This window comes from Anabrus simplex, chromosome 1 (genome assembly GCF_040414725.1).
Source record: "Anabrus simplex isolate iqAnaSimp1 chromosome 1, ASM4041472v1, whole genome shotgun sequence".
In the NCBI taxonomy this organism is placed as follows: domain Eukaryota; kingdom Metazoa; phylum Arthropoda; class Insecta; order Orthoptera; family Tettigoniidae; genus Anabrus; species Anabrus simplex.
Window position 1 is genome coordinate 455,633,897 of NC_090265.1, and position 25,180 is coordinate 455,659,076.

The window sequence follows — 25,180 nt, forward strand, 5'->3', positions numbered from 1 at the left end:
AAAGTTACGGTTACAATATATATATTAGGGTTACATGAGTTAACTACGATGTTCCTGACAAAGAAGTGTTCATAATTTCCTAAAGTCTCTTTCATAACATTATGCATGAAGAATTATCATATGTATTAAATTAGTTGGACTGGTGCTTAGGCCTATGCCAATAATACACTGAAATAATTTTCTTATGCCAGGTTGAGTGACTCAAACGGTTGAGGCGCTGGCCTTCTGATCCCAATTTGGCAGGTTCAATCCTGGCTCAGTGCGTTGGTATTTGAAGGTGCTCAAATACGTCAGCCTAGTGTCGGTAGATTTACTGGCAAGTAAACGAACTCCTATGGGACCTAATTCCGGCACTTCGGCGTCTCCGAAAACCGTAAAAGTAGTTAGTGGGACTTAAAAGCAACATACCATTATTATTATTATTATTATTATTATTATTATTATTATTATTATTATTATTATTATTATTATTTTCTTACAATAAAAATCCGACTGGATTCGAAACTCATGGCCTTCAATTTCAAGACTACCGCGATAATCATTACGCTACAGGCCCACAAGGTTTTAACTGTGAAATTTATGGTGCTATTTAACAATTCGGACCCTCAAGTTTAAGTGTGTTAGAATTCCATATTTGTTAATAATTATTATTCATTCTACGTCCCACTAACATTTCAGTAGAGTTTTCGATTGATTTCTTAATAAAGGGGCATAGAATGTAACCTCAACACAGATGCGAGGTCATGACTCTATTAATACTTGCGGTCCTTATCAGTTCCCATCTTGTTGAGTAATTTGTTCAGCGCATAACACTTTTCTAGGAATATCACTGCAATGTAATATAATTTAGTGACAAACACTGATACATTATAAACAACACGCCAGTGCGCCAAGAATCATACAGGTGACAAGGAATAGTTGGTCACACCAAGCCATGTAGGTAGCAGCACTATTGACTTTCTCGTTGAAAACCGCAAGCTGTCCGGTACTGTCATATTAAAGTATTTGTTCGCGGTCAGTGAAGTGAAGTGACTGGTTAGTATCACATATTAATCTACTAAAGTACAGTGTCCTATTTTGACGGCAGTGCTTCGAAAATAACTTTTAAGGTCTCAATGAGCAAATTTATTACCGAATTGTTTTAGAGGAAATTGTTGCAATAAATATCTTCCTTTAACATGGTACCGGGCGAATTGGCCGTGCAGTTAGGAGCGCGCGGCTGTGAGCTTGCATCCGGGAGATAGTGGGTTCGAATTCCACTGTCGGCAGCCCTGAAGATGGTTTTCCGTGGTTTCCCATTTTCACACCAGGCAAATGTTGGGGATGTATTAAAGCCACATACGCTTTTTTCCAACTCCTAGGCCTTTCCTATCCCATCGTCGCCGTAAAACCTGTGTGTGTCGATGCGACGTAAAGTAACTAACAAAAAAACAAAAAAACAAAAAAAAAAAAAAAAACAAGCATGGTTTTTGTTATTAGACAGGTTGTTCTCCTTACAACATCGTGGTCCATCTACTATACTCCCTTAAGTAAATATCCAGTAGATTTATTCAGTTGTTAACGTTTATCCCTTGTAATTCATTATATAAACTGCTTCACATAGGCTACATAATATTTTGTACTTATTAGTATGAATAACAGTATCCTCCTAATACACTAATAAAAAAGCTAGTACCCTTACAGTCTACGAGATTGATCGTATCGTGGCCAGAGCCTTGGAACCTACACTTTTACGTGCAATCCGAACCACAAGGGCCTGATTTTTCGTTTGAAGATTGAATGTGTATTATCTGGAATTCATCCCGCGGTTTATCTGCACTTTGCCAATAACATTAGAATTTCCCCAAGTTTATTGGAAAAACGTGCATTGAAAAATTTCATATGAAAGAGCAAAACAAGTATCTTATTGCGAAGAGAACGGGGGCGATGTATTGAAAGCTTGACGCCGATTCTTCCGTACAGGAGTCCACTTAGTTCCTGTGTCAGGAAGTGTACCATTTTTCAGAGATATTATTATTATTATTATTGTTATTATTATTATTATTATTATTAAGGAATAGTGTATGCTAAAATAAGACGACATACAGGGATAAACAAAAGACCTAAAAAGTGACGCTATATTTAAAAAAACTGTAAATTCGAAAATTTATCTAGGATGAGATAAAGTAAATTCGTGTCGTCGACGCGAGATGGTGCAGGTATTATCAGGCACGCCCCCAATGGAGTTGAACTGCAAGTGTCTTTCTAATCATACATGGTTCCTCTTAACAATATTAAAATTTTGGCAGTACCGGGAATCGAACTCGAACCACTGGGACATAATATTTAATTTCAAAAATCCCACAGGCACTTGGGATTCAAACCACGACTGTCTTGGTGAAGAGCCAGTGACGACACCAATCGACTAACACGCCCAAAACTACCATGTAATATAAAACTTCCACTGTACGACTAATTTGCACTAAGTCCATAAACGCTAATATAACAACGTCCGGCTCCATGGCTAAATTGTTAGCGTGCTGACCTTTCCTCACAGGGGTCCCGGGTTCGATTCCCGGCAGGGTCTGGAAATTTAATCATAATTGGTTAATTTCGCTGGCACGGGGGCTGGGTGTATGTGTCGTCTTCATCATCATTTCATCCTCATCACAACGCGCAGGTCGCCTACGGATGTCAAATAAAAAGACCTTCATCTGGCGAGCCGAACTTGTACTCGGACACTCCCGGCACTAAAAGCCATACGCCATTTCATTTTTTCCACTAACAACGCAGATATATATTAAAAGGCCGGAATCACTACCGTTTCTTATCGGCTCTGGAACATTTCTTGAAAAAGACTGAGGCACAGAGAAAGTGGGCCAATTGGCGTGGAGGGGAGGCTCTGGCCCAGTATCCTTCCCCCTTGCACGCTACTGTCTCCTCTATATTAATGACCTCCTACTCTATACTAATGAGATTGTAAGAGATACGACGTGATGTATCCTAGATGATAAACGAGATCGTCCTTGTAAATCTACTCCCACGTCAAGAGCACGTGTAAATGAGATAAGATCACCGTTGAGCTTTTTAAGCTGTTGTGATTTCCCTTTCAGATTAACACCTGATAGGCCCACCGCTCTTATCTTCAATCTAGCACTATCTTTAAAATCTCTCGTTACTCTATTGTATGCTACACAGAAATATCAAAGGTAACCACTGACAAGTGCTTTGAACATAACCGGACTCAGTGATTCAGATGATAGAAGCGCTGGGCTTTCTGAGCCCAAATAGGAGGGTTCAGTCCCGACGCAGTCAGGAGGTATTTGGAGGTGTTCAATATGCCAACCTCGTGTCGATAGATTTACCGACACGTAAAAGAACTCTTGCGGGACAAAATTCCGGATCTCAGCGTCTCCGAAAACCGTAAAAGTAGGTAGTGTGACACAAGGCCATTATTATTATTATTATTATTATTATTATTATTATTATTATTATTATTATTCCTTTGAACATATACATAGTTGAGCGTGTTAAGACGTGATCCACAACAGATCCGGGAATACTGGAGAGTGGTTCTACGACGGACATGGGCTATTTTCGACGTCTATCCTCTATCTCGATTCGCCCAGAATTTTCCTCACGGCCCTGGAGAAGTAGTTACTGCAGTATTACTGAGTGTCACATCTCAACTAATCTGTCCTTTTCGTAGCCGATATACATGGCTAACTAAACGGATACACAGTTCTATTATTTTAAAAGTCTTTTGTTTTGTTTTTTGTTTTGTCCTCAGCCCAAAGGTTGGCTGGATCACGAGCAGTTTCCCCCCAACTGTCATGGATAGACTAGGCGTCATTGGGGAAATGAGGAGCAAGATAATCTCCGGTTGCTTACCCCACTAAGGCAGACGTTGCTAATACATGTCAGACTAGCAAGTTTACTGAAATGCCCACACCATCAGACACCATGAGTGACAATTCTAAACAATTCATTTTTTTTGTTATTTTCTTTACGTCGCACCGACACAGATAGGTCTTATGGCGACGATCAGACAGGAAGGGGCTAGGAGTGGGAAGGAAGCGGCCGTGGCCTTAATTAAGGTACAGCCCCAGCATTTGCCTGGTGTGAAAATGGGAAACCACGGAAAACCATCTTCAGGGCTGCCGAGAGTGGGGTTCGAACCCACAATCTCCCGAATACTGAACAATTCATAATTCATAAAAGGGAATGGGTGCAAAAAGGCGTGACACATTGATATAAAAAGTAGTCTAAATTAATGCAATCGAGCGAGTTCGCTGCGCGGTAGGGACCGTATAGCTGTCACCCTGCGATTGTCAGATGGACCTGATCCCCGAAATCGGCAGCCTTGGAAAAGGTTTCCCGTGGTTCCGTATTTACACACTAGGCTATAAGACTGTCCCTTAATTAAGGCCACGGCTGCATCTTCCTAACCCATCATAGCCAGAAACCTATCTCAGTTGCGGTGACGTTCAAACACTTGCAAATAAATAAATAAATAAATAAATAAATAAATAAATAAATACATGCGTCATATAGGCTAAACTCACTCCCAAATTAAAATCAAGTAGTAATTCGAATATGAAATGACAGATGTTTATGTCTGGTGTAGAATATGAGGCTGATATCACATTTTCTGTTCTTGAAGTATGCCTGACATTGACTGAAGAAAGCAAAACCCAATATTAAACACGTGGCCTTCAGCGTCTATATATCAAGAAGATTGTTGCCCATCCAGGTGGTCTGAAGATTTTGGAATCGTGGACGAGCTGGGAATCAAAATCGGCTCCTCCAACTGAGTGACGGAATCACTATCTGTACCACACAAAGAGGCTGACTACAGGACTATGGCAGCATTTCTGAAATATAAATTTAGAAATATGTCCTTATCAGCAGTTTCGGAAAACTACAAATTTGCTTGGTTTAATTTAGAAACATCATCATGATCCCTCTGTGGATCATTGATAAACTGTCGGCATCCGGATCTCAAGATCGCAGGTTCAAACACGGCAGAGTTAGTCACTTTTTTGAAAGGCGGAAACAATCCATTCGACACTCCATGTCGTACAATATTGGCATGCAAAAGATCTTTGGTGCTACATATGGTGTTTACCCGACAAAATTAATTAAAACTCAGCTTTATCTCGCACGACGGAGAAATATTTATCTACCATCTGGTGGTGTAAAACGGAACGAATAAATTGGCAAGCAGGCAGTATAAAAGACGTCAGATACCAATACCTCCACACAGTAGCTGAGACCATACAATCATCATCATCATCATCATCATTCACCTAGTAGATCCGTTTCAACTCACTAATACGATATCGCAGGCAGCCAGACACTTGAATTTAGTAACCTGTGCTTGCTAAGCGAACTCGCTTTCAGCTTTGTTAAAATAGATAGTGCGGTACGTGTTACAGTGCTGTTATTTCCTCTCCCGATTAACATTAAACCTCCCTTACTTCGAATATTTTTATACTGCTTCCGATAAACAGCTCATCAACACTTTAACATTATGTATTGTGTCTAATATTTCACATACAGTACAATGACGTTGTTTTATTAATTACACTTTTCACCACCGAAAAGGTATTAAATATTAGTAGAATCAGGGACTTAGACCTATTTATTTTTATTTGCAATGGATCTGCATTTAGATTTGTCACCCAAATGGCAGATTCCCTATCAATTGTTTAATTAGGCTTTACTTAAATAATTTCAAAGCAGTTGGAAATTTAAACACCTCCCTTGGTAAATTATTGCAATCCCTAGTATTCCTGTTCCCATGAACGAATACTTTCAAAATTATTAGTCCTCTTGATTCCAACTTTATCTTCATACTATTATCTTTCCTACTTTTAAAAACTAAGACTCCTTCACGAATTTAAATTATAAACAATTATTTTCTTTCTTAACCAAAATAAATACGCATTGTACGTTCGACTCATTGGCTGAATGGTCAGCATTAAGGCCTTCAGTTTTAGAGGTGCCGGGTTCGACTCTCTGTCAGATCGAAGATTTCAATCTCGTCGGGTTAATTCCTCTGACTCGGGGACTGGGTAATTGTGTTTGTTCCAACACATTCCTCCTCATTCACACAACACACCACACTACCGACCAGCACAAACACACAATAGTCCACACAGGATTGTGTCAGGAAGGGCATGCGGCCATAAAACAAGGCCAAGTTCACATGTCTGATAAATTTCGCACCCACGACCTCACCAGTGTGTGAGAGAAGTGGTAGATGAAGAGGAAGATATTAAAAATTAAGCATATTTGCAGTTTGCCCACCAATGTCTAATAATTTTATGTATGGTTACGTAGTAAGTACGATGTTTAAATCATGCCGAACCTGCCCTCTTCACAGCTAGGGACATTCGACTCAGGACTGCTAAAGAAATCCAGTAAACTAGAGCTGAGGTGATGCCCAAACAAGCTTGTCAGAGTGCCTCGCTTCTATGCACTGTATACTAAAATGCCTCATCATCCGCCCTCTACGGCAGATCGCATCAAAATCAACACTTGGATGCAACAATACATGAGACAAGTTGACGTTGCCAACATTGTTCACGCGAATGAAAGTGTTGTCTTCATGTTGTGAAAAAAGTTCCAATACGCCCATTGAGTAGCCGATCGACACCGGGCGGGCTGTCCACCCAAAACAGCACCAACTCAAGACAGGCATATGGTCATATGTGCACGTAGACACCCTACACACACAGCTACTACTCTGCGTCACAAGCTTCGAGACGCCACAGGAGTTACTGTAAGTACCCGAACTGTGCGCAGTAGCACTGCCTTCGTGATATACAGGCCGTACTGTAGCTCTCATGACGTCACGCTTTGGGTGGCACTTGGAGGCGATACGCATCCGTTCCGCTTGAATAACACATTTAAATTATTTGAGAAACTGTTAACACCTTATGAAACCAAAAACAATTCATAAATATTTGTTAGTTCTGACATACAATGCATATCCTTCCCCATAACGTTCTATTTCACGCGTATATCCGTTCGTTTCCGTGAGTACAGGCTAATAATTTGAGCCATATTCTTGCGACTTATATCCATTTTCTAGTCAACTGGAACATTTATATCATGCACACTGACAGAAAACAAGCAACCAATTACCAACACAAAAGCAAAGCAAAGCAAAGCAAAGCAAAGTCACCTCCGTACAGGCCATGAAGGACCTTGGAGGAGTGGAAGGTAAAGGCCCCCACCTCGACACGTGATGGGGTAGAGTGGTTAGCTCTACGCCCGGCCGCCTTTGCTAACAGGAATTAACCTGGTACTCATTTATGGTGTAGGCTGAGTGAACCTCAGGGCCATATGCACTTCCGGAAGTGGAAATCTCGTTTCTTAAATTTTATGACTTCCTGACGGGAATTCGAACCTACGTCCTTCCGGGCGAACCGAGCACGCCTTTACCGCCTCGACCAGGCAGCCCCTACCAATACAATATACTACAAATGTAAATTATTTCTGTACCACCAATTCAGTACCTACAAGAAATATTACAAGTAAATTACCTCCAACAATAACAAAACATTTACTGTCACTGTCATGAAATTCAGTTACTGTTTAAAAATATAGATTTTTGAACAACAAATAATGCCTATCCAATTATTTTCATATTCAATTTTCACGGAATAACTCTATTCCATTGCCTATGTTATGAAATTTGATAGGAAAAATCTCAGCAGTGTTATTTCACGATACATTTCTACCTAAAATGGTAAAATGCATAAATTGGACTTGAATTTTCAGATCCACCGAATTCAAATAAGCCGTAAGTCTGATTACATAAAAATATATTCAATGTTACACATGTTTTTGACATAATAAGAAATGTTAACTCACCGTCTGGACGAGACACTCTTATTTCCCTCAGGATTTAGTCTTCAGGAAGTTTGTTGATACAACTCTGTGGTGAATAACTATTAATTTCTCCCTAGGAATAGCCTTTTTCCATAACATAACTCTTTCTTCATCAGAAGGAAACACAAGCACTGGAGTGTACTCTGTTCGTTTATAATTGACTTTGCAGCCAGGCACACAGCAACTCTTAGCATGGTGATTTCTCTCATTGATAATCTTAATTCAATTCAGTGTTTATGTACACATCGTGGTTGATAATAAAACGCTGAATGCACTAACTCAATTCATTTTACTCTATGGATATAACATTACACAAATAAACTACAACATTAAAACACTGCAAAACGATGTTCTTAACCTATAGCCTCATATGAATAAACGGTCACACGAAGTTTTCTTCACTAATTGAGGACTTCACTTAATAATGCAGTCGATAACGACTTGGTCAGATATATATCTGAGTAAACATGCGGCCAACGTTAAAAATTTCAATAAAACAGCGAAGAATTCACATGTAACTCTACTAGCTCACGTGCTAAACGCCCCCCCCCCTAACGATCAGCTGATTGCTTTCCAGTACGGCCTGTACTTCACGAAGGCAGTGGCAGTAGACTCATGTATTCAGACACGAAATCAGTGGTTCAGATCGTTTTCCACTGATGACGTGCGAACTTGTTTACACCCCCATGATAATGCTCTGCGCATATGAAAGGCAAGAAGGAAACGTTATAATGAACCACACTCAGTGCAACGTCATCAACAGCTTGGAGGTTGAACACTATTCTGGGCAGGTATCATGTTCGACCGCCGTAGACCACTGGTTCACATTCAAGGAAATATGAGAGCCACAATGTACGAACACAAAATTCTCCCACTCATAGTAAGTGGATAACTCTCGTCCACATCACGCAATAGCTCTGAATGGATGCCTGGAGGGACGTGGGATCCGTGCAGAATGGACTGGCCAGCGTATTCACCGGATATGAACAGCACAGGAGATCTTTCTTAAACGAGCAATTTTCCGACTTCAACATCCGTCTCTAACGATTCAGATCCTAAAAAATGCTTCAAACATTTCTTAGCAGACAAAATAGTGGTTCCCATACTACGAAAAACGTAAAATTAAACAATTTCCTAAATTGTGCCGAAAGTTGAAGGACAAAAATTCTAATTTTGAAAATCACTTCCGGCCTAAATGCAGTTCCAAAAAACAGACTAAAATCGCTTGTTACTCGTTTCTTTTTTATTCAGATCCTAGCCAAATTAACTTATTTACATAATTCTTTCTGTAATATGTTCGTTGGTTCAATACCCTTAGAAATTGTTTTGATTTTTTGAAAAATGTTCACACCGAATGTAGTTATAAGGGCTTAAGTGGAACTCTGCATTGACTCGCATTAGCGCTCGTAGAGGTGCTTAAGTGAAACAATGCATTGACTCGCATTAGCGCTCGTAGTGGTGCTTAAGTGAAACAATGCATTGACTCAGAATAGCGCTCGTAGTGGTAGAAAAAGGCAAACAGCTAATATAATCTACCGGATAACGATGATTAAGAAAAGGATTGTAATTTTTAGGAATAAATAAAGAATATATTCTAATACTTTTACCTAAAATTCGTAGCTCGTATCCCTAGGATGTTTTCAATATTGAGTCGTTTGCCTCAAGAGCTAGAACTGTGGTTTGTTTTTTTTTTTTGCATCTGTCTGTTGCCACAAGCCAGAGCAAAATGTAGCATCCACCGAAATCTCAATTTATGGCCGTGACTCTATCGTAACTACTGAGGAATTGGTAAGGCTGTGTAATGGACATTTGGAGCACAATTAGTGCTACAGGATGTTGTGAAAGGTGTTACTCGTTCGGTCAGTCTTGCTGCAATTGCACTTTTTGGTCCTGTGAGGTAAACTACATCGCTCCTCGTGATGTCTTGTACACCTCATTATGGCATCGCCATGGATTTTGATGATGCTGCTGCTTGTTGTTTTAAGGGGCCTAACATCGAAGGTCATCGGCCCTCCATGGATTTTGTGGTGTCTTTACAACCTTCGGTGGTGCTATTTGAGGATCCAACCAGCTATTGAGCTGAAGTTTTCACAGACATTCTACTGAGACAACAGCCATGCTAGCTACTCACTTTTAAGCAAGCTTTTAGAGTTACGTGATTGCAGATATCCTGATGATTGTCACATCACCGCTAGTTTTACGGGGAATTTGAATTACGGGGACTGGACCCGTCAGTTCAAAGATCCCACATACAATGATCGGGAGTGGAGCCGTGGCCATCTTGAGGAGAAGGCAGTGAGAACGCAACTCTACTTACTCTCAATTCTTACGCATTTCTTCCTCATTTTGTAAAATATAAAATGTTAATAATGTAGTCCCTTGAAACAAACTGGAAGCTCTTTCTAAACCACTTCAAATGCTGATGTGATATTTGGAAAAAAATGTTTAGCTTCCCACGTCCATTGGAGCTCTTCTGTCAGGTATCATTACTTCGAACTGGGGGGTGATGAACAAAGTGGATCAACAATTATCAACAACGAAACAATCCTGTGTGTCTTTAGGCATTCATAACATTTTAACTGGTGATTTTTTTTTCGAATTTTGGCTGCCTCTACTATGAGGCAGGTTTTTCCCTAGTGGACGATGGTATGGATTACAGTACATTCACGGTATCCTCCGCCTGTTCTTAAAGGTAACTAGAAGGGGAACTTTTAAGGAATCTCAAGCTAGAACGGTGCCTTGATAACCATGGGGGCCCTGGCTTGTTCTAATATTGCTTCCACCTACATGAGGCAGACGTTTACCTTTCGCATTTCCTGTCCGATCTCCCCTTGGTCACTCTTGTTCATTTCGACCCCGACCGTATTAGGTTTGCGATGCCTAAGAAGCCTTCCATTTTCACGTCTTCGTGGCTCTCCCCTTCCCTTTCTTTTGCCAGTACCCTTATTCTTCGAATGGTCGGACGTCTTCCATTTTGCCTCTGAGTAGTGTTATCAAAGGATGGCTGTCTTTTTGTACTTTCTCTTAAAACAATAAATACTACCACCACTATAAAGTACAGTTTTATCCATCAAAAGTGATCTCAGTGGCGCAGTCGGTTAGTGGTTGATTGTCTTTTCTATCCTGGTTGAGGTTGTTGACATTTGAGGTTGTTTATATCCTGCAATTCCTCGTCGTTGGCTTGCCCTAGGAGAAACAATTCTGACGGTCCAGGGGCGCTTAAAACATACAGCAAGTGAAGGGGCTCTCCTCTACGTCATCTTCCTGGCCTTTTACCAATTACCGTACTTAAAGTCAACACTTTGAATGGAGTTAAGCTCAGTTTTACGGCTCGATGCCAACCGTATGTCGTGGAATGTATTCACTGTTGCGTGTTTCTATTGTAATTTGTAGTATGATGTGTTGTATGTAAAAGATTATGTGTATTATGACGAACACGAATACCTAGTCCCCGAGATAGAGGATTTACGCAGTCATGGCTAAAATCCTCAAATCGGCCGGGAATGGAACACGAAGCCCTCTGAACCGAAGACGACTATGCTGATCAATTAGTCAAGGAGCCAGTCATGGAACTTTTATTATTATTATTATTATTATTATTATTATTATTATTATTATTATTATTATTATTATTATTATTATTATTATTCCTCACTGAAATAGAACGATGAGTGAGAACATGCAAGCGAGAATAAGACAAATAAAAACACGATTTAGGCTGCTTACGTGAACAGGAGACAGCAGGAGACAGTCCACTCTTAGCACTGTTGTGTAACTGACTGATGGCGAGTTGTTAAGGCAAGATAATGACAATCCCACACATGAAGTGGGCTGATAGATACTCCACATACTGCCAACCCATACAATGCACTACCTATCTCAAAAATAAGTGTATTCTTACCAATTAAACATATAACAAATTACACTGATTTAGAAGGTGTAGATACCTGACATGATATTCACTGTTTCTATGCTGATTTTAAAAATGAAAACCGCTCTGCTCTATCACGTCAGGTTTTGAAGATGCTGACAAAGTTTTATTTTTTATGGAACAGCGTTCGTCGAATATTGTTTTCATTGTTTTTCGTAATTTTCTAAACATAGTAGAAAATTTTAATTTGCTTCTTCTTTATTTTCAGTGACAGTGGGTATTGCAAGTTGCTTTACGTCGCACCGACACAGATAGGTCTTATGGCGACGATGGGGCAGGAAAGGTCTAGAAGTGGGAAGAAAACGGCCGTGGCCTTATTTAAGGTACAGCCCCAGCACTTGCCTGATGTGAAAATGGGAAACCACGGAAAACCACCCTCGGGGCTGCCGACAGTGGGGCTCGAACCCACGATCTCCCGAACACTGGATACTGGCCGCACTTAAGCGACTGCAGCTATCGAGCTCGGTGACAGTGGGTATATACGTTCAGACGTTGCATAAATTCACCAGATCTGCTCTGCTATCTGTAATCCAGTTAGTGTCGTAGGCCTATATCTCAAAGCCGGCCCAGTGGTGTAGGGGTAGCATGCCTCCTCTTACCCGGAAGCCCTGGGTTCGATTCCCGGCCAGGTCAGGGATTTTTACCTGGACCTGAGGTCTGGTTCGAGGTCCACTCATCCTACGTGATTATAATTGAGCAGCTATCTGACGGTGAGATAGCGGCCCCGGTCTAGAAAGCCAAGAATAACGGCCGAGAGGATTTGTCGTGCTGACCACACGACACCTCGTAATCTGCAGACCTTCGGGCTGAGCAGCGGTCGTTTAGTAGGCCAAGGCCCTTCAAGGGCTGTAGTGCCATGGGTTTTGGTATGGTTTGGTCGTATATCTCAAGAATTGTGGCTGATAGAGATAAATGGTTTGCATATTTTGAATCGGCATGTTTCAGTTGTCTTAGAACGCTTGGTGGATACGAAGATATCTACCGAAATTATTTTTTGTTGATCAGTATTATCAGGGCTCGAACAATTTTCTTTCCACCTAGGCGCCAGTTCTGAAAACGAGGCGGCACAATAAAAAAGCGTACATTGTGTTGCATAAGCCTACAACTAGAGGGCCCTTAGCTGACTCCTGGCATTGCTTCCACTTACTTGTGCTAGGTTCCTGATTTTCATCTGTCCTATCCGACCTCCCTTGATCAACTGTTGTTCTTTTCCGACCGGAACATTATTAGATAATTCGAGGCCTAAGAAGATTTCATTTTCACGCCTTCCATAGTCCTTGTCTTCTTTGGCCGATACCTTCATTTTTCGAAGTATCGCACCCTTTCCATTTCTTCCCTCTGCTTAGCGTCAATAGAGGAGGGTTGGCTAGTTGTACTTCCCCTTAAAACAATAATCAACACCACCACCATCACATAGGCCTACACCTCTTGGCCTTATATTAACATTACTGGTATGAACATTTCAAACTTACGATTAGTGTACAGTCTGTCCCTCGAAGATTACGGCAAATGAAGGCAATATAAGCGAAGTCTTACAAAACAGCAGTATGTGTTTTGTGTGTTTCATGTCTAGTAGTTTGAGCACTGAAATATACATTTTTTGCTGTTATGGGTGGAACTAAATTCCGTATTACCGAGCTCGATAGCTGCAGTCGCTTAAGTGCGGCCAGTATCCAGTAATCGGGAGATAGTGGGTTCGAGCCCCACTGTCGGCAGCCTTGAAGATGGTTTTCCGTGGTTTCCCATTTTAACACCAGGCAAATGCCGGGGCTGTACCTTAATTAAGGCCACGACCGCTTCCTTCCAATTCCTAGGCCTTTCCTATCCCACCGTCGCCAGAAGACCTATCTGTGTCGGTGCGACTTAAAGCAACTAGCAAAAAGAAAAAAAACTGAGGTCATATTGACGTAAAGTCAACACTATAAAGTATAGCTGCTATCAAATAGGACGATATCGGAAAAACGAACAAACACTACAGACATTTTGGGGGGTTTTAAGTTAACGAATAAATAAGAATTAGCTACAATCACGGCGAGAGAAATTAGCGACAACGTAATAATCAAGGAAAGGGCACCTCCAAGGCTCGAGCTACATCACACACGGTGAATAAGTAGCCGTGGCTGTACCTCACAAGATTCACACGTAAGTTGCTAAAAAATTTACTGAAGAAATAATGTATTTATAAAAACCTACATTGGATTTCTAACGTCATAGTTGGTCAGTACAGAATCCTATTACAGTATCGTACCGAACCAGTTGGTAGCAATGCTGAAAGTTGTCTGTTCATGACACACTAGTTAAGAGAACGTAATTACTCCAGTAAATTGGACGGTCAGCAAACATGGAGGGTAAGTCAAACCAATCACATGAGCAGAACGAATGAGCCTACAAACATGGAGTATTATTCTGATATGTTAATTGTGGCAACATACTACAGTCATTGAGGTATGGCAATATGGTTAGAGTACAGTATACAATTAAAATTCTTAAAGTTTCCAAATATAATTCTTTGAGGATTAATAATTATTGTGGCATCTCAGCCTATAATTAACCTGTTAGATAATGACAAAGCATTTCAACGATACCAGGCAGAGTAGCTTAGAAGGTAGAGTGCTGGCCTTCTTGAAGATGGCGGCTTCGATTCCGGTTCAGGACAATGCTATGTGTAGATGCTCACATACGCCAGTCTCGCTTCAGTACATTTGCTCGAACGTAAAGTAACTCCTACAGGATAAAATTCCGGCACCTCGGTGTCTCCCTAATCCGTAAAAGAACATTGTGAGACGTAAATCCAGCGGCGTTTTAGCCGAGACTTTAAAAGCGTTCTCGGTTGACCTAGAAGAACAAGGTTTCGATTCCCCATCGGAAAGTCGAACAATTTGCAAACGAGATTTGCACTTCTGGAGTTGCACATGGCCCCAAGATTCACTTAGCCCACACCAAAAATGAGTACCATGTTAATATCTGGGGTAATGTCCGGCTCCACTGCTAAATGGTTAGCGTGCTGGCCTTTTGTCGTAGGGGTCTCGGGTTCGATTCCCGGGAGGGTCGGGAATTTTAACCATCATTGGTTGATTTCACTGACATGGGGGCTAGGTGTATGTGTCGTCGTCGTCATCATCATCATCATCATCACGACGCGCAGGTCGCCTACGGTAGTCACATCAAAAGACCTGCACCTGGCGAGCCGAACATGCCCTCGGACACTCCCGGCACTAAAAGCCATACGCCATTTCATTTCATCTGGGGTAGTTATGACTGGATATGGACCAGAGATGTGATTCGAAACAATTGATCCGACTCCATGAATAACCGACCGGCTAGCGTCTTATTAGTATTGAGGTACCCTGGTCTGTGGAAAAAAATAACAGTTCCATCTTAATCCTCTCAAGAAATGTTGGACTGTGTGTGAACAGGGCAGAAATTACTGTAGGAAGTTTGGTTCTCGTTGCTTTTGGTTCATTCCACTAGTTCTAATTATGCCAATTATCAGTCTCATTATAGAATAAGAAAGCGGACCGAGCTATCCTAGTGTCTTTGCGTGGCGACGTTCCTCAATCCCATTCCGGTCAATAATGATTTAGCCATAATTACAATGAAATTGATTTCTGTTTATTTATATCAAATAGACAGCTATGTTTTATCTTCACAACTAAAATATTCTTCTTCTTCTTTACCGTCAGCGTGGTGGGGTGGCACTTGTAGACTTGGCCAGTTTTGCGCCAATCCAATGAGGTTATTGGCAATGTGGGGTTATGTGTGAACATGAAGATCTACATTGAGACGAACACGAACGCTCGTCCCCGATTTAGAGGAATTAACCAGATATAGCTAAGGACTCTGAGCGGGAGTCGAACCCTGGACGCTCGGAAACAGAGGCTGTTACACTGACCATTGACGCATGAAGCTTGACAGCTAAGCTAATAATTTATACTTTATTAATTAGGAGCACTGAAATTGACAGATATCACACATTACAGCTTTCATATGATCACTACAAGGGTGTGTGTGTGTGTGTTTTTTGATAGCTGTGAAAGGAAGCTACCGCACTCTATAAAGATAATGCCATAATCGTGAATTGACTGGCCCCTGCCCACTGAACAGTATAAATAGGCTTTACTTATCTCTGACCCCAATGGCCACGCTTAAAACTAAAGCAGCCTCATGATCAATTTCACGTATCAACTTCTTTGTTCTTCTTATTATTGAGGCATTTAACAAACGTAATAGTTCCCAAACATGACTACTGCTTTTCTGAAACATAAAGCACTACAGAAGGTAGTGATAGTAAATAATTTAACCTATCTTGAATCATGAATTTTAAGAAGTGTGAGTGATAACTGAGTGATATAGGCACCGATTTCTTAGTGAGGCAACTTGGTTCAAATTTAACTCAGTTCATATGGCGTTATTGAAACGAAAAGACGTGTCCCTGCCGTTCGGATCCCACCCAAAAGTGAAAGTCCCATGGATAATGAGCATTAATGACCGTCAGGTAAAGCTTCCTTGCTTTTAAACTGTATACATATCTCATTTCAGCTAAGGTACGAGTATGTCCAAAAGGAAAAGCAGTTTTTAGAGAGATCACTTTAATTACAAACCCAACATGCAGATGCAAAAGCAATTGCACATGAGTTGCAAAAAAATTATCTATTGATGTTTCCTGTCACTCGTAGCTTATCGGAAGTCTTTGTAACCAGTAGGATGTATAACTTTCCCTGCATAGTCCGTTGGGCTTTTTCAGTTCTCTTACTCAACTTACTGGATTATGCGAGACTAGATACATCTGAATCCAAGAATATATTTTTATTTAGAGCAATAGGCGTATGAATTGTTTCCCTATTTTTATTGTTACTAATGTAATGGGTAATGACTAGGGAAAAGATTTTAAGGTGAGAAGTATGGCCAGAAAAGGGGTGAAAAAGGTTCTGAAAATATACACAAAAAGTTCAGAAAAGGTATTGATGAAATCATTTTATTAAGGTTTAAACCAGTTACATGAACTTTATCACATTTATTATGTTCTAATAATTAATCAATATGCTATATTGGATTACACACAATATTTCAAAGTTTTAGACAATAAGTCACTGGCGCTTTGAGCTCAGTAGATCCTTATATAGCGAGAAACACCGCTCGACAACTACAGAAACCAATGGAGAATATCTTTTCAGCACTCGTAAAGGGAGTTCAGTTGAAGTTGCAAAGGTTTCCATAAAGTGGATTGTTCTTCAAATTTAATTCGTATTTGTCTTTAGCAAATCCATCGGGATTGTCCGTAACTTCTTCCACTGTTCCTCCTCCATATTTCCTTCTTAACCTTCCACATTATTTTGTGTTGTGAAAAATAAGCTCTGATTTGGAATGGTAAAACACTAACACGGCCAACACGAGAGTACACAGTAGATAGGTGGAACCGTTAACTTCATGCCAGTACTAACTGAAATTAGTTTAAACTGTTGCAACATCATTGTTTAAATATAATTTGATTTCACAGCTGCAGATGGGCCATTGGTCATTCTTGCTGAGGTTGGTCATTGTTGCTGGGATATAAATTACTGGTGGTTTCCATAAATTATATTTTTAATATATTGGTGTTCTGTGTTTTTAATACTTATTTATTGACTAGTATTGAGTTCTGGTCAAACAAAATGTTAAAAATCTGTTCAGGAAAGGAAAAAAGTAATCTTTTAAAACCGCAGATAAAAAAATGGGGTGAAAAGGTGCTAACACATGACATAGAAGAGAAAATGTGGAAAAATATAGCAAAAGGTGTAACAAATTGTGTTTATTTCGCTTTATTTCATGTCCCCACATGTATATATTGACTTATCTGTATAAAAATAGCTATAATTTCAAAAAAGGCGCTGCACTTTAAAATCGAGGAAGGCAACGGGAAAATACCTCACTCCTCATTTCCCTAATATGCCTCTTCAGTGACGCCTAGGCCATGTGTGATAGCTGTTGGCAGAACTGTGGAGGATCAAACCAGCCTTCGGCCTGAATACCCAACATACATACTTTGAAATCCTTTCACTAGTAATGGCCATATTGTCGCAAATCCGCTGCTTCTAGTTTACCGCCTTGTTTCCGACTTGTCCGAGGATTTCAGTCCTCGGAATAGGAGTGTAATGAAATGCCGTCTGTCTGAATGTGGCCATGTAAGCCGAAAAATACTGCTGAGGATGTTGCCACGTTATTTTTCTTTTCCAGTTTGCTTTACGTTGCACCGACACAAATAGGTCTTATGGCGACGATAGGATACGAAAGGGCTAGGAGTGGAGAGGAAGCGACCATGGCCTTAATTAAGATGTGAAAATGGGAAACCACCGAAAACCATCTTCAGGGTTGCCGACTGTGCAGTTTGAACCCAAGCTGACAGCTACGGGACACGAACCGCCCAGCTACTCGCTCGGTAAGATGATGTTATCATCCCTGCCATGGATTTAATATAGTTGAGTGAGACATTTTGCCCCTTCTGTACCAATAAATTAACTTTGTTACCCAGTATATGTGAACATTCCTTATTAATACAAATACTTGACAGAAGAGTGGCTGAATGGGTGGCTAAGTTTCTATAAAATAGAACTCAGAGAATTAGAGTAAGCGAAGCTTTATCTGTCCCTATAATAATTAAGAGGGAAATTCCTCAAGGCAGTATTATTCGATCTTTATGTTTTCTTATATATATCAATGATATTATGTAAATAAGTGGAATCAGAGATAAGGATTTTTGCAGATGATGTTATTCTGTACAGAGTAATAAATAAGTTATAAGATTGTGAGCAACCGCAAAATGACCTCGATAATATTGTGAGATGGACAGCAGGCAATGTTATGATGATAAACGGGGTTAAAAGTCAGGTTGTGAGTTTCACAAATAGGAAAAAAACCTCTCAGTTTTAATTACTGCGTTGATGTCCGGCTCCATGGCTCAATGGTTAGCGTGCTGGCCTTTGGTCACAGGGGTCCCGGGTTCGATTCCCGGCAGGGTCGGGAATTTTAATCTTAATTGGGTTGATTTCACTGGCACGGGGGCTGGGTGTACGTGTCGTCTTCATCACCATTTCATCCTCATCAGGACGCGCTGGTCGCCTACGGGAGTCAAATCAAAAAGACCTGCATCTGGCGAGCCAAACTTATCCTCGGACACTCCCGGCACTAAAAGCCATACGCCATTTCATTTTTTTACTGCGTTGATGGGGGTGAAAGTTCCCCTCGGGGATTGTTGTAAGTACCTAGGCGTTAATATAAGGAAAGATCTTCATTGGGGTAATTACATGAATATAATTGTAAATAAAGGGTACAGGTCTCTGCACATGGTTATGAGGGTATTTAGGGGTTGTAGTAAGGATGTAAAGGAGAGGGCATATAAGTCTCTGGTAAGACGCCAACTAGAGTATGGTTCCCGTGTATGGGACCCTCACCAGGATTACTTGATTCAAGAACTGGAAAAAATCCATAGAAAAGCAGCTCGATTTGTTCTGGGTGGTTCTGGGCGATTTCCGACAAAAGAGTAGCGTTACCAAAATGTTACAAAGCTTTCTGGCTAGGAAGACTTTGGAGAAAGGAGACGAGCTGTTCGACTAAGTGGTATGTTCCGAGCTGTCATTGGAGAGATGGCGTGGAATGACATCAGTAGACGAATAAGTTTGAGTGGTGTTTATAAAAGTAGGAAAGATCAAGATCACAATATGAAGATAAAGTTGGAATTGAAGAGGACAAACTGGGGCAAATATTCGTTTATAGGAAGGGGAGTTAGGGATTGGAATAACTTACCAAGGGAGATGTTCAATAAATTTCCAATTCCTTGCAATAATTTAAGAAAAGTCTAGGAAAACAACAGATAGGGAATCTGCCACCTGGGCGACTGCCCTAAATGCAGATCAGTATTGATTGATTGATTGATTGATTGAATCTAAGTAGATTGATAAAAATGAAGGAAAGAAATCAGTGAACACTTACTTCTTCGAAACGGCCTGAATCCAGTGTACATCGGCGTTCATTCTAAGGAATGAATTCGGTATTTACCTGAAACAGAAAACAAATAAAAGAAAATTTAAAATGATCTTCCTCTAAAGAGTATTTAGTAATGTGAATGTTTTATCGAAGGAAATGTACAGTCTCACACACACAAAACAAACAAGAATGAGCTCATGGTAAAATAGGCCTATTACTTTCTCGCTGTTACACTTTTCTCAGGAACGACTGAACCTATACATATAATGTTTGTTGTGTGTAACCACAGGGTTACGTGCAAATCGAATTATATTTTGATAATAATAATAATTTCGTGTGGCTATTTCTAGCCGAGTGCAGCCCTTGTAAGGCAGACCCTTCGATGAGGGTGGGCGGCATCTGCCATGTGTAGGTAACTGCGTGTTCTTGTGGTGGAGGATAGTGTTGTGTGGTGTGTGAGTTGCAGGGATGTTGGGGACAGCACAAACACCCAGCCCCCGGGCCATTGGAAGTAACCAATGAAGGTTAAAATCCCCGACCCGGCCGGGAATCGAACCCGCGACCCTCTGAACCGAAGGCCAGTACGCTGACCATTCAGCCAACGAGTCGGACTATATTTTGATAATTAATTACTATTGAGTCTTTACGTGACTATACATCTACTATGAAAGTCGGGTCTCGTTATCATGTCGATAATATAGCGTACTATGGATTTTCTTAAACTTCCACTGGTCTCGATCGGACTTGAGACCTTGGGTACAAAATGTTGACACGTTAACCATCGGTTACGTGTTTTACTGTTATTACAGTAACTTGATGACGGTGGTACTGAAAATGATACTGACTGTTGTTACTGAAGAGTCAGCAATGCGATTGTCCTCTTATAGACACTGAGTTCTTCGATAACCTAAAACTATAAAATGAAGAGCGTTAGCATGCACTGAAAAATAACTTCTTGAGGAAATAAATATATAATTTTCTGATGAAATTAAGTGTAAATATTTCCTTTCTTTTACGTTTAGGACACATCTAGTATTCTCAACAAATCAGCGACTTTTTCACGTGGTCAGTACGTTAATTCAAACTGTTTCTGCTACAGGGTAACAATTCGAGGACATTCTCACAGTGGCGCTTGCTGCTAGCCTTAATTAGTGTTACAATTTAACATGGGCTCTTTTCCACTAATTAGGTAACTGCTATGGCTAACTTCATTTCCTGGTTACCTTCATCGTTTGCTCTACTGTTCCTTTGAAGAGAAAATACACATGAGGTTAGAGTTACTAAAATGAAATAATTCCTCCTCATTTGAATACAAGTTTTTTTATGGTGAGCCTATTATTCGGAAATGAGAGAATTGGAGTTGTCGTACTAGATATATTTCACAGTAAATTCGCTATAATAGTGAACAGTGGAGAGGTAAGTTCTTTAAATTAAACAGCTCATATTTGAATGAGTGGTACAATCGATGTTTCACTAGTTCAGTATATCTGTTAATACAATAACTTGATGACGGTGATGCTGAAAATGACATTGACTGTTGTTACTGAAGAGTTAGAAGCGTAATTACCCTCCGTGTCAAAACTGAACTCTCCTATATTGTTCGGGAGGAATTATGTTAAACATTAGTTATGAGATTTTTAATAACTGTTGTTTCTAGGACTCCAAGTAGTTGGATTTCGGCCTCAAATGATGCGTCTGGTTAATTCCCTTGGTTTGGGAACTGGGTTTCTGTGTTCTCCTCAATCCACGTTTGCTATTGCACCCAGCATATCACACTAACAATCCCTGCATAGACACACACAGAAAATGTAAAACCGGACCAAAAATCGGACTAAATCCAGAAAATGTGCCGAGCCCAAGAAAATGTGAAAATGTGAAAAAAGCTAGGAAGTAGTGGAAGTCGAATGGGAATTAAAACAGTAAACAGCATGATACATAGCAAAGCAAAGCGAAGTCATCTCCGTACAGGCCATGAAGACCCTTGACGGGTGGAAGGTAAAGGCTTCCACTATCCGTAACCTCGGCACTTGAACGAGTAGAGTGGTTAGTTCTATGCCAGGCCGCCTTTGCCCCCAGAAATTAACCTGGTACTTATGTTTGGTGTAGTCTGAGTGAACCTGTCCGGCTCCATGGCTAAATGGTTTGCGTGCTGGCCTTTGGTCACAGGGCTCCCGGGCTCGATTCCCTGCCGGCTCGGAGATTTTAACCTTAAATGGTTAATTCCCTTGGCTCTGGGACTTGGTGTTGGTCTGTAACTGTAACTCACACACCACAATAACACGCAGTTACCTACACATGCCAGATGCCGCCCACCCTTATCGGCGGGTCCGCCTTACAAGGGATTGAAATAGCCATACGAAATTATAAATGAGATGAGTGAACCTCAAGACCATATGCACCTCCGGGAGTGTAGATCTCGTTTCTTAACTGTTTCGATTTCCTGATTGGGAATCGGTATCGAACACGCCTTTACCACCTCGGCCAGGCAACCCCTAGCACGATACATACAAGACTTGAAAACAAAGTAGCGTGAGAGAAATTTCTGGTTACAGTAGACTTGCCAAAGAAGAAATATGTAACTCTTTTGTATTTAGCCAGGGCGACAGTCTTAGACGGTAAACGCTGGCTTTCTGGGCCCAAGTTGGTGGGTTCAATCCTAATTTGAATGTGTTGAAATACGTCAGCCTAGCACCGGTAGATTGGCCGGCACGTGAAAGAACTCCCGTGGAACACAATTCTCCGAAAACCATAAAAGTAGTTAGTGGGACGTTTTGTGACCACAGTATCACTTTCTAGCCAAGTGAGAAAAGCATTGGCAAGCTACCTCACTCGTCATCTTGCCTAGTACGCATAATTTCGGCGCCATAATCGGTTTTTGCGATTTCCTTAATCAATCCATAACCTCTGGTAATGATGCTATTTGAAGATCCAACCAGACTTCGGACTGATGACCTAACTGATACATGTGTGTGCTTCCTCTAGAAAGAAGTACAACCTGTGATTTACAGAGAATACTTTAAGTGATTGTGCAAATGATGTGCGAGTAGTCACTGATGGTATGGGTTGCGTTCACAAAATACTACTCTCCAACTCCGAGTAAACTCAGAGTTCACTCTATCCGTTCACAAAAGTAACTCACACACCACAATAACACGCAGTTACCTACACATGCCAGATGCCGCCCACCCTTATCGGCGGGTCCGCCTTACAAGGGATGTTTAGAAAATGTACTCGAGTTAACTCAGAGTATACTCTTTTTACTCCTCGTAAATAGGTGGGTAGATTTAACTCGACGTGCGCAGTAATGCATTCATTGGTGGCGGTGAAAAATATTAAAATGCGAGTATATTGACATGGTTCGGTACCGGTAATGAGTTCAAATTATTTTCTAGTTGTTGACAAAGAAAGGCGTTATGTATTGAATAAAGAAAGAGATAGCCTATTTAGTTTAAAACAGGAAAAATAGGTACCAATTTTAATAATCGTCGGAAATAACATAATGGGCTGATGTATTAGCCTCAACTTTCTAAGATTTCCTTGGTAAATGTATAATACGTAACTTTTATATTTTAAATCACCTTCTGAATGAGAACATGTAATTATATGATCAGAAATACCACACAGTGCTTTTATAACTCTCACGAAACGGATCTGTACGAATCAGGTGCTAAGAGCCAATTACAACCAGAAGTTGCTTTTGTGGGTCTTGCAATGATCTTCCTCGTTTCCCGATTTTGGATTTAAAAAGTTTAGGTCCAATGACTCTGAGTAGATGTTCGAATGCTGATCCGGGCAATCGGAAATGTTGTTTACATTCAGTTTCGTCGTAGTTGTTAACAACATAATCTACATAGCTAGTTGTCCTAAATGGCTTATTGTGCACCGGTGCGGAGCCGATGTAGGCCTGTTGGTATTCATCATCAACGTAATCAGAGTGTTCCTACGAGATAAAGAATAACGGATACTGTTTTAAGGCATAACTTGGTGAGGAAAGTAGTAACTACTCGTATAGCACGCTGCTATGAAGAAACTCACTTGGGAATTAGACATTAAATTCCTCGCAAATGAGGTTATAAGAAAACAAATAACCTTCCTTAATTAGCCATATTCTGTTACTCTGTATTCACTCCAAGCGTTCACGAAATAGCGTTATTCAGAGTTAACCTTACTAGTTACTCCGCGATACTCTACTCTACTCCAACTCTACTCGGAGTCGTATTTTGTGAACGCAGCCCTGACGGTGACCATTGAGAAGTATATGAGAGAATGGTGACAGATACGCAAAGAAGTGATAGTCGCGTGTCAGGATAAACCAAGGTGTCAAGTATTTGCAATTTGGGCCTCAGTACCAGGACATATAACAGAACCTTGAGGCTGAGGATGCCTAATTACGTAATTAGTGACCTCTGGCCTAGCTGAGGACTAGGGTCGCCAATGTCCAGGTTTTGATAAGACACATGGTTATTATTGATTATTATTTAAACTTGTTCTGAAAGCATGTTTATTGGTAACCTGCAGATAAACCTTTCCTTATTACCTACCCAAAAAAATTTATGTATTGATGTGCTGCTTTCTTTCAGTCGTGCTTGTTTCCGGGAACGTAGAAATTTCCCGCCGATTACCTTTTCACAGGAAGTGTTCGTAACTTTTGCTTGATAGGAATTCTCTAGATAAGTGAACTTCAACATTAACCTGGCACTTATATATTTGAAAACGCTATCAAGCTACGAGGTGAGATTCGTGAAGCTGAAAGACTACGTTTGGGAGATGGTGGGCTCGAGCTCCACCGTCGGCATTCCGGAAGATGGCCATCCGTGGTTTCTAATTTTCGTACCAGCCAAATGCTGAGATTGTCCCTTCATTAAGGCCATGTCTGCTACATTCCTGCTTTTTACCTTTTCCTATTCCATCGCCAGTAGAAACCAATTTACGTTAGAGCAACGTCAATTGGCTAACAAAATATCGTTGAATATAGCATTAGAATACTAATGAAATGACTTATTAATTTTGCCATTGATGCTTTCACGGCCCGTACTTATAGACATGATGCTGTATAGGCTTTTGGGCTTACGCCGTTTTAAGGAAATAAGGGGAAGACTTCTCTGCGAAACGTAAAGAATTTTACCTTATTTTCTTAAAACGGCATAAGCCCAAAAGCCTATACAGCATCACATTTCTTAATTATTTGATGGTTTAAGTACACAGGTACCATAAACGTCTAGAATGTGTTTGTCTGCTGTAGTTGTCACGTGATGAGGAGACTATTGGCAGGTTTTGTAATGCAATGAGGGCCAATTGCCAGACAAGTGGAGCACACTTGCGTCATGCCATTTAGAGCGACCGGCCGACCAGCTCTTAGCAAGAAGGCAATAAGCTCTCATTTTACAACTATGGCCTTTCTCATTTATG

At 40.6% G+C, this 25,180-nt stretch overlaps 1 protein-coding gene across 4 annotated transcripts in view; it reads right to left on the reverse strand.

Annotated features, from left to right (window-relative positions):
- The window catches only part of LOC136856944 (rootletin), a 523,875-nt gene that overhangs the window by 392,816 nt on the left and 105,879 nt on the right, over positions 1-25,180 (reverse strand). Inside the window, exon 1 of one of the 4 annotated variants that reach the window (XM_067135227.2) lies at positions 11,608-11,645. The exons of the other annotated variants lie outside the window; for them this stretch is intronic. The gene's annotated coding sequence lies outside the window, so the exon portion shown is untranslated. Of the gene's footprint in view, positions 1-11,607; positions 11,646-25,180 lie in introns of those variants that run through there. 4 annotated transcript variants of the gene reach the window in all.